Source organism: Triticum dicoccoides, chromosome 5B, assembly GCF_002162155.2.
Source record: "Triticum dicoccoides isolate Atlit2015 ecotype Zavitan chromosome 5B, WEW_v2.0, whole genome shotgun sequence".
Lineage (NCBI taxonomy): Eukaryota > Viridiplantae > Streptophyta > Magnoliopsida > Poales > Poaceae > Triticum > Triticum dicoccoides.
Genome location: NC_041389.1, coordinates 250951029 through 250962044, shown reverse-complemented (window position 1 = coordinate 250962044; position 11016 = coordinate 250951029). Strand labels below are relative to the sequence as shown.

Below are 11016 nucleotides of genomic sequence, written 5' to 3'. Positions count from 1 at the left end.
ATCAAGTGCAGAGCTAGATGGCAGTTCCTTACCTTCCCTCGTAGTTAAGGGAGAAATCTTAGTTCTTTCGTCTTTCAAGTTATTCATAGTGACCAGCAGATATAAATCTCAAGTGACTCAAAGAATAGAGCTATGCTCCCCGGCAACGGCGCCAGGAAAGTGTCTTGATAACCCACAAGTATAGGGGGTCGCAATAGTTTTCGAGGGTAGAGTATTCAACCCAAATTTATTGATTTGACACAAGGGGAGCCAAAGAATATTCTCAAGTATTAGCAGTTGAGTTGTCAATTCAACCATACCTGGATAACTTAGTATCTGCAACAAAGTATTTAGTAGCAAAGTAATATGGAAGTAAGGGTAACGGTATCAAAGTAATATTTTTGGGTTTTGTAGTAATTATAACAATAGCAACGGGAAAAGTAAATAAGCTAAGAGCAATATGGGAAAAGCTCGTAGGCACAACAGGGAACCATTGTTGTAGCTTATAGGCGACCAGCCGCGTCGCCACCACGCGACCGGAAGCATCCGCTGCAGCGTGTTGGTCCAAGAGAGAGGACTAATGCGAGAGATGGTTCACGGTGGCGGTGGAGGCGGTGGGATGTGACAGAGGGTGGATGTGGTGGGCAGCGGCGGCGGCAGATGAGACAAGGAGCGACGACGACGATGGGGAGTAGGGCGGCGGCGCGATCCATGGCAAGCGACGGGTGTGGTGGTGGGCTTCAGAAGGTTAGGGATATGGGAGGAGGACTTCTTTTTTTAGCAACCACTAGTAAACATGCCCGTGCGTTGCAACGGGTGAAAAAATATCACGTCATAGACATTTCTTGTCTAAGACAGTATCTTCTGTTTTGATACGATTTTCAATCTGAATCACCGATTATTATTGCGGTGCTGATGACGCACACCACCACGACCAAACTCAGCAGCAGGATGGTGCCGCCCGACAGTGAGAAGGCCGTGTCTAAAAATTAAGTCTATTTAAAAAAGCCCATGTATATCACCATCACGTGTGGAGTGGATGAAATACAAATTAAGACAATTCATACACGTGTTTTGATAAGGACAAAAGATGAGAAATGTCACATCTCTGTCGTGACAAGTGGCAACATTCCTCTTATTTTTTGTCTCTCCTTTTATCAACACTAGATGACCAGTTGCGCCCATGGCGCAAAGGCCGAGAGCAAGCCAAAGATTGAAAGAGTGTGCATCAAAATATGTAGACACAGAAGAAAACATATGGATATAAGTACGGATTGATGATAGTCATAGGGACAGGATTATCATAATTTTCTTACATAAGATCCAAAATGATGCCAGATATAAGTCTCGATCGGTACTTATAGTAATACCAAGTTATGTAGCAAAGGACTATTGTGACCTGCTTAGATTGGATAGACAACCATGCAGAGGCCCTTGGACGCGCACTTGAAGGCGAAAGCATATGCACATCCTTTCTTCATGTTTGCCTTATGGAAGAAGCTGCTCCAGTTCTTTGTGAGTGTAGCCCTGTTGTCGATGCCCATGATAAAGAGGGCCATGACACTGATGGTCCCGTCTCCTGCACTGATTGGTAGCTCATCATCAGCATCCATGTGCGGGAAGAGACTTCTCTTAGAAAAGTGTGTGCTAAAGTACTGCAAAAGAGGATAAAGGTTATTCAGTACATGGTTTGCCGGCATGTTCTTGTAGGAAACACGAGAATGCATTTGTTTAAGATTACCATTCTTTTGCCGTCAGCAGAAAATGTTTCTGTCATGTGGCATACATAGTAATGGTCAGGTGTTTTCTTGTCTTTGATGATATTTCACAGATTGCGAATATTTTTGTTATACAACTTAACTGTATTTCCCACACACACAGTGGGCAGCGAACTCATCTACGTAGTGCTCACCAGGCTTGCCTGCCAATTTGCATAGAACTATAGTATTTAGTATTTGTCGGAGGAGTTGTTGCAAACAGGAAAGTAATAAGAGTTTTTACAGCGAGTAATGTATTTTCCAGCTTTCAAATGGATTTTTTCCCCTTTGAACTTTCGGACTGACCCGGCCTTGCGATGAATTTGTACAACCTGAGGCCAGTATGTGCCATTCCATGGTTATGCATATGATTTACCTGCATAAATTAAGATCAACAGAATAATAAATACATTAAAATCTTTAACTTTTGAAGCTTAGACCATTCAGGAGGCCTCTCATCAATATCCTGACTAAAGTGTGTATGAAGGAGGACTAACGGATCTCGGTTCTAAATTTGTGGAGGCTACCATATTGCGTCATATTTTCTCTCTTCAGCTAAAACTAATTAAAAGCATCCATGTCCTGACTTGATAAAATAATCTGGTGTTTTGTTACCTCTTTTCTCTCAAGGATATTTCTCTCAAGAAAATGCATGCAGCAAAAGTGCATATAAGAAACAACAAGTTGAAAGAATTAAGCTTATTGGCCATAAAGGTACAGTCAAAATAAAAGCAACACATAGAAACCTGGCTATAAAATGCAGTTCAAACAAACCAAACAACAGGAAGCAATAAGAAATAAAACAAAACCATAATATGGCAATATGTTGGAATAGGTAGGGTTACATTTGCAAAGTTTATTGTTGTCTGTCTTATCAATAAAGTTTCAATGATAGAGAGATTCAATCTGACAAATCAAATAATAGTCCTGATGGGATGTACCTTGGATTAACTAAACAGGGACCATCTAGCACCATGCAATGGACGAGCAGACATGTAGAATTGACGAGAGAATAAAAAATAGGTCTGTGAGGCAGTGAAGATCCATGTGAGATGTCGCAGCCAATCGGTCAGAGAAACAAGCCCAAGCACCTTCTAGAGCAATGAGCGAGTTCGTCGGCGAAGCTGGAGTTGCAACCTGGTGTTCCTGTAGAAAAATAGAATGGCGGTGTTATCTCTGTTTGCATATTTTAGATGAAATTGCTCCAGAAGAACCTAATTTCAGTGAAGGAAAGCTATAGCCATAGATCTGGAGATGAATTTTGTGTTCAATACACTGTAAACTAATTTTCTCTGAATCAACAACAACAACAACAACAAAGCCTTTAGTCCCAAACAAGTTGGGGTAGGCTAGAGGTGAAACCCATAAGATCTCGCAACCAACTCATGGCTCTGGCACATGGATAGCAAGCTTCCACGCACCCCTGTCCATAGCTAGCTCTTTGTCGATACTCCAATCCTTCAGATCTCTCTTAACGGACTCCTCCCATGTCAAAATCGGTCGACCCCGCCCTCTCTTGACATTCTCCGCACGCTTTAGCCGTCCGCTATGCACTGGAGCTTCTGGAGGCCTGCGCTGAATATGCCCAAACCATCTCAAACGATGTTGGACAAGCTTCTCCTCAATTGGTGCTACCCCAACTCTATCTCGTATATCATCATTCCGGACTCGATCCTTCCTCGTGTGGCCACACATCCATCTCAACATACGCATCTCCGCCACACCTAACTGTTGAACATGTCGCCTTTTAGTCGGCCAACACTCCGCGCCATACAACATTGCGGGTCGAACCGCCGCTATGTTGCCACTATTTCCCGAGGGTTCTGAGAATGATATGACTTTAGAAATGAAAAGAGAAATGAGGTCTCTGGAGGTGAACAAGCGATGGAAAACACATATGGATAATAATATTACTTTTTAGCAACTGCTAAACTACCAACAAGTCAAGTCACCAAATATATATGTAGTGAACCCAAACCTTTTGATCTGTACAAAACTAAGCAGGTAATATTGAGTAAACAAAAATCTTGAAAAGGAGCACTCACAGAAGCATGTTACTGCATAACCAGTGGGCATCGGGGTTGCAGTATGACGTAGTCGAGATAGTCAGTGGAGTTGACGAAGTCGAAGTGGAGCCATCGGTCAGATTGGTGGCACGGGAGATCAATACAGCCACCAAGAGTAACACCCTCTGTTAATAAATGTCCCCCTCGTGGATATATAAGAATCTGAAATGAGAAAGATCTAGTAATGTGCCAATCTTGCGGATATACTAACAGATTGAATAAAATCAAACCGCTTCAAATAAAAAAAATACTCTTCTGAAGTTGTGCTCCTCTTAGAACATACACACTTCCTGTGCATATGGTTGCAGGTTATATCCATGCCAAGATAGAACCTTGTATGCATAAGATGGACCATATGTTGAATATACAAACAATCAATTTGTTTAGTTTTCTTGCTGTCAGAATAAGAACATGAAACCAACTTCCAGCGAACACATATCTTTAGCATCTATACTATGTACAGGGCGCAGATTATATATATTTGTTGACCAAGCAATTCCCTTCTTCCGAGACAAAGACCAAATATATGACTACCTATCCCCCCAATGTCCTCTATTTTTTATTGCAACATAACATATTGAGGTATTCTCAGTTTTCTAATCTCGGTGTAATCTGAAATCAGACTGCTAATATAGATGCCTTTATTCACAAAAAGCAAGCAGTGTAAGTAAAGAACGCCTAAAACAAATGAAAAATGCAATTACTAACAACAAATAAATGGCCATTTGTATTCCAGGTAACAGTCCTGAAAAGAAAGAGGACGATGGACCTGAGGGGGAACGGAGGCAGGAGAGCATTCTGGATGGCTATGCTGAGGCGGCTGTTTATTTGATCCATGGTGTAGGAAGCGCCGGTCAACACGGTGGAACTGCGCCGTGGGAGGGTGCTGGTTTGGAGATCCGCGTGACTATCCGAGCGCTAGTCCACCTCAGAATGGAAGCAAGTGGTGCCTTGCGGGTGCCTCGCCATGCCATGGCAGTGCCCTGTACGAAACCAATGCACATTACGTTTTTCATGACCATGAAAAGATAAACGTGAAGGTCGGGCATACGCTATAACTTGATGATGCATATAAAATATGATGTCTAAGAAAGATTCGGTACACATGTTTCTGAATGTAACGATTGGTGAGCAATTTTCCTATTTGACATTCATTGTTCACCCATATATATGCAACACAAACTGAAGGCATGACACTACAAAAACATAAATTCAGAAATAGACAACCTCAAGTGGATTTCCTCATTTCAGTTTAGAAATGTGTGAGTTAAAATTCAATGACCTAATGAAGTTGCTGATCATAATCCCATAATATAAAAGATCCCATTGAAATTTCACTAAACAGGAGAGGAGCAATCAATTTTAGCAACCAATGGACTGTAGTGCTAACTGTCCAAGTATCATTTTTCTCAGCACCTTTTATCTTTTCCTTTTTTATCTCCCTCTAAATTTCTCTTTCACTTATACCAGCGGGCATACATACGTCATTTTCCTCAGCAAAAAGTATACTTGATGTCATTGACATTCTTGTCAACTCCAATGTCTATCCTATGGCACGAACAGTAGTTCAAAGACAGAAAAAAAGGATGGTTATCTTATATGTAATTATGTATTCAAAATCCTTCAAATGATGGAGATGACGGTGCACAAAAGTCTCAGAATTACAAACAACAATTCAGAGAACAAAAGAAGGATGGAATGTGTATTAAAAATATTGTTTATATGTACGAAAACAATTAAAACAAATTGTAGACCAAGATTTGCATATGGTAAATGGGGGAACGAAGGCATGCCTGCAGGAGAAATTCGTCGCATCATGTTGCAAAACCAGAAAAGAAAAATCAAACCCCCTGCCCAGAGCCTCTTCCCAGTGAATTTCTTAGAGACATAAGCATCACAAAGCAATATTTTCTTTCGCATATAATATTCACAAATGGAGTTTTTACACATTATCGATTATCTACGGATTCGTCTTAATAATATGTTTTCCTGATAGACAAGCAATTATAAGTCTCACAATTGTTTTGTTGACACCAGTAACATATTAAAAGTATCAATAAATTTAGGGAAATGGGTGAATAATGGCTAAATTGACAAAAGCAAATAAGGTCCAGAAATCCGTGCACATACGAAAGCATATTTCCTTCCAATAACCCGCTAGGGAGCTGCTCAGATATAGCAATATGCATGACGAGGAAAGCTTAAGGCACAATACATATTTTCTAGATCTCTAATCTATGACAAATTTCACAATAAATCTTCACATAAAACTGACAAAAGGCCCAAGCACGCATTGTACCGTCTGGATAGCACACGTCTTTTTAACCCAAAATCATAGGTGCTAGCTGAAATTCTGAACATATAATTTATATTACATCTTAAAGTTCGCATGAACATTGGCCCAGCAACCTAAAATTACTCCTCATTTCTATAAAAATTCTCTGCATGCTATCGATTTAAAGCATACAGGAATAGAATTACTCCTCATTTAAAAGAAAAAACCTAGAAAAATAATGAGGCAATGAAATAGGCCTAACTGAAGAAGTGCATACCACACCATGCTGCACATCGTCAGGTTTGATCACAAGGCAAGCCTGCTAAACTTCGTGCACAAAAAAGCTGAGTTAGGAAACATTTCAAGTTAATGAGGAAGGAAAGACTCGAATGGAGAACTACATAGAATTTGATAGCACACCTATGAAGCAGTCATCCTTTAAATGCAGAGACGGAATTGGGCATCGATTATTATTTCTATGCCTCTGTAGCCAACACATATATTGGTAGCGTCAACCCATGCCTTCTCTGTTTAAAGTTTTAAAAGAGAAAAACTGTGAGAACATGAAGATAGAAAGAAAGAAGAAAGCAGTCAATGTATACCTTTAATCAAATAGTCGAAGGAGCTTATGCACCAGTCATTTGTACGTCCTAATCTGCAGCTAGCACATAAAAATTCTTAAAATGAACATGGAGAAAATTAGAGTAGATACAGCACATACACACTACCATTATTCAGCAAGTCTCGTATATTATAGTCAGGCAATTTTCTCTGGAACTTACATCCATTAACTTGCATCCCGTGCAGCCTGAAAACTCATGAACTCCACAGCCTTGCCTCGCCACATCCTGATGCCTCGCCGGTCGCTACTGCATACTACAGCACTCGGGTGCCATTTACGCCTCAACAGTCAACCGAATGTGGTGTGTCGTCAACTCGTTATCTCATAGAAAGCTGTTTCTACATCCGGCAAATACAAACTGAAAATCCTAGAGCCAAATGTATGGCTTAGTTACTCCCTCCCAAGTTCCAACATTACCCTAATCTAGAGCCAAAGCATATGATTTTGTATAGCTGCAGACCAAAGCTCCAAGCATGATTAAAAATCAAGAGCAACGTGATAAGGTGGGAATTAAGTAGGACAACCGACAAGTCTGGCTAACAAAGATGACGATGACACATTACCAGCAAACAAAATATGTAAACTTCTGGTTGTGTGTCCGTTCTTTAGATTTTCATCATCTAATAGCAAAATAAACATCAAAGACGTGTGAATGAAGATTGTAGGGAGTAAACAAGGTCATGTTACCCACAACAGTTATAAGCAATGACCAATCCTAAAGCTTCCAGAACTGTATGTATCAAAATTGATGATGACACAGCATCGAAGGTGCTAGGTTTGAGGGGAGCAATAGGGTCACCTCAGAAGAATCTGGGCCTTGGAGGGGGCACCTCGGCAAGACTTTTGCGCCATTCCTTTGCTTCTTCTATTTGGCCTTCTTAACCACAGAGAGAGAGGAGGTAGAGGTTAGCCATTGACCACCATTGGCTCATTGCTCCTGCTGCTCCACCCGTCGAACGACCTCGGCCTTCCACTCCTCATGGCGCCCCTGCAGCCAAAGCCGTCGTCAATGAAAAAAGGGGGAGGCATGAGTGAGGCAGGGAGGATGGAAAGGCAAACCGTGAACCAACTCGAGCTCCCAGCCCCCGTCAACGACCCCGTCCGCATCCGCCGTATCCACCAACTCCTGCCGCTTCAGCCTGCACGCGCCGGATCCGTCAAGCATCCTTCCCTCCACTGCAGCTCCACCCCACCATGAAGACCATGCCGCTCATGCTCTCCACTACGACGAGCTGCGCCGGAGGTGAGCAGGGAGGAGGAAGCTGCGTGGTGGAGCAAAGAGGGGGCGCGGAGTGGCGCGGCGTGCGACGGCTGTGGGGTTGGGGAAAACCGACGCCGGCGCACCTCCCTCTCTCTCCTGCAGATTGAAGTCGCCGCCGTTGTCGGGAAGCTCGCCTCCGCACCCGGGGCGGACGAGATGCGGGGGGGCAGAGGTGGGAGGAGGAGGAGGGGGCGGCGGCTAGGGGGAGGAGGCGCCCTGGGGGGAGGGGTGAGGTGGGAGGAGGAGGAGGGGGCGGCGGCTAGGGTTACGCGGGCTGCCTTTTTCTTTCGCTCGCTGCCGCCTTCGCTGCTTTTTCTTTCGCTCGCTGCCGCCGAGTCTCGCGTCGCTGAACTATTCACAGCCTACGTGGATAGCGCGAGTCTGCCTAGCACCCCAGCAGGGTTTATATGTTCAATGTGGATCACGGATCCATCCGCTTTGTTTTGCTGAGACATGGCGTAGGGGAGTTAGGTGAAGTACTACGCCACTGCCGCCATGGCTGGGTTTCCGATGTTCCATATAAATTTAAAAGGAAAATACAAAATGCCGTAGTTGAAGCACATTATGTCTAAAGTAATATGAAACTCGAATAACCATTGTTGATGTTAACATTAAGACCAATTCAATATCAACAAAGTGAATCTAGATCAAAGCAAGCGGGGGCAAATATAATACCAAAATTGAACCAGCCAGGCAGGTGTAATCAAGTAATTCGTGTCATAAGAGTTGCAACGGAGTAAGCAAGTTAGGATTATGCATGTTTTACCCCCAGCACGCGCTATCCTGCAGGGCTAAACGCGACCAATACGTGTTCTGGTCAGCCCCACCACTGAAACGGCATATTTTATTTTTTTCTTTCCATTCCCTTACCTTATCTCCTGGACTCCTCTAGCTGCCTCAGTTCGACCTCAATGAGGCGTTTCCCACAAAGTGAGACGGTGAGATGCCAGTCCGCCGTCCGGGGCCATCGCCGTCACTGGCGGCAAGTAGGGATCCCTTGCGGGTAGCACGGCCCGCATCCGGCGCGTCCAAGCCCGGGCCTAAGTTGTGGCAGCTGCTCCCATGCCTATGTTCCCCTCAGTTCGAGCTCAGAGACGATTCACACAAGGTGAGATGCGGTCTGCCGTCTAAGGCCATCGCCGTCGGCAAGGCGAGAGCTATTGCGGGTAGCACCGCTTGCGTCCGGCACGCCAAATAAGTTGTGGCAGCTGCTCCATGCCGTTGTTCCCCGCTGAACAGCATCGCGTGCAGAGGCGATCAGCTGGTACCCCAAGATACAGCACAAGCTCGTGAAGACTCACTTGAAGTTTAGAGCTCGATGCAACCTCACAGGGAGAGGTGAGTGCTACTCCCATATGCTACTTCATCTAGCTGTAATTTCCCTTTCCTGTAGCTCAAAGTAATGGAAACAGAGGAGGGGCAGAGTGTATGCACATATGCATGTACTCTAGTTTGATGTGCAGCTTCACCTTTCCATTCTTAGTTTTCAATCACACGAGCGCAAGACTACATTTAACTGGAAAACTATATCATGGAGGAATAACCAGCAACTAATTTGTATGCATATATATCTTTATTTGAGCATAAAACTGTTGTACATCTAACATCAAAAGGAATGGTACAATAAAGTATTACATGACTTGATTGGCTACCCAAAACCTGGAAGAACAAAGAAACAATTTCAATGACAAAATTAAAGCGTGCAAGTATATTAAAGTACATATGTGCCAGAAGTTCTGAATTTATGTCTTGTCAACATATATTATTCATGAACTGAGAATCACAAATGACTACAAGCGCAATTAAGTAGCAAAAGGTGGTTATTTAGGCTTGAAAGTTAAAGCCAGAAAGAAGTAACCAGTCAATGTCTGTTATGAACTGAGGGACCAATCAAATCTGATACTATTCTAACCTAAATACTACATGAGTACACATAGTAAAGAAATTCTAAAGCCGCTTGACTTGAAGTAGCCTCTGCAGGCTTGTCAGTGTGGATTGCACACCGAAAATGCAATGCTCTACTTGTCCAGTAATTAACCATCTGCTTGACAGGACAAAAGTCCATCTGCTTGACAGGACAAAAGGATCTGATAATTGTATTAGGCTAGTATTACTGTACCACCAATTCAATCAAATGGTCTCTGGTGCTGCACATCCAAACTACACTGGTTAGTTGTAGCCTATGATTAACTGATAGATTGATCAATAAAGCAATTTAATTATAGTCCGCGATTGGGCTAGGAATTGTGGTAGCCTGTTAGTTGGGCCTTGGAACTGCTCTCCTTGGAGCCAAGCTGCGCCGCCATGGCGGATAGGCCTTCCACACGCTTGGATACCCCACTGCCACCCAACAACAAGTGGTGCAGTGGATGCATGGGAGATCCGCACACGCACACGCGTCTGCTGGGTCCAGTGCCAAGGGAGCTGGACCTAACCAACAAAGAACTTGCCAAAGACGTTCTAATCTGCCAGCTAATCTACAAAGAAATTCTAGAATCAACCAAGAATTCTACCCTGCGCTCAAATCTGCCGTTAACCAAAAGATGTCTACCTAATATACTAATCCCAAATCCAGAGGATTTTTTTAACAAATAAGAGGTATATTTAATGCAACACCAGGAAGAATGATATTGTTGCACCTTGAGTTCATGCCTCATGGAAATCAATTTCTACATCAGAAAGGGACAAACGCATTGAACGACATCACTTTGATATAGAATAATGAAGAGCGAACATGAGACAACTAAACAATAAAACATGAACTTATGTTTATTTGGCATGCAAGAATTGAAGCATACATGATAAAGATGAAAAATCAGTAAAGATGTATCTACAGAACCTCTGAGCAGCAATGCATATACTTTACACTGTTGATGTTCTATAGCTAGGATCTCCAGTTTAACCAAATATCACTACCAAAGAAATGGAAATAAATAGTTCACAACCTTGAGCTCAGTAATAAAAATCCTAGAGCATGAATGCACAATCGTCCTCTGAAGGAGAGACGCAATGACTTGCAATATTTTTTCTCTTTTAGTTTTCATAAGAGCTTATTC

At 43.0% G+C, this 11016-nt stretch overlaps 1 long non-coding RNA gene across 9 annotated transcripts; it reads right to left on the bottom strand.

Moving 5' to 3' along the window:
* Positions 1-1213: 1213 nt before the first annotated feature.
* LOC119308261 lies at positions 1214-9016 on the bottom strand. 9 transcript variants are annotated; one of them, XR_005149992.1, is made up of 10 exons: positions 8831-9016; positions 6860-7687; positions 6680-6732; positions 6498-6604; positions 6355-6399; positions 3782-4785; positions 2678-2882; positions 1981-2112; positions 1721-1900; positions 1214-1634 (listed from the first exon to the last, which is right to left on the bottom strand). It is a non-coding gene; the product is annotated as an uncharacterized LOC119308261 (long non-coding RNA). The 9 variants fall into 9 exon arrangements; XR_005149989.1 differs by having other exon boundaries at positions 7759-8893; XR_005149990.1 differs by having other exon boundaries at positions 7770-8893.
* Positions 9017-11016: the final 2000 nt, after the last annotated feature.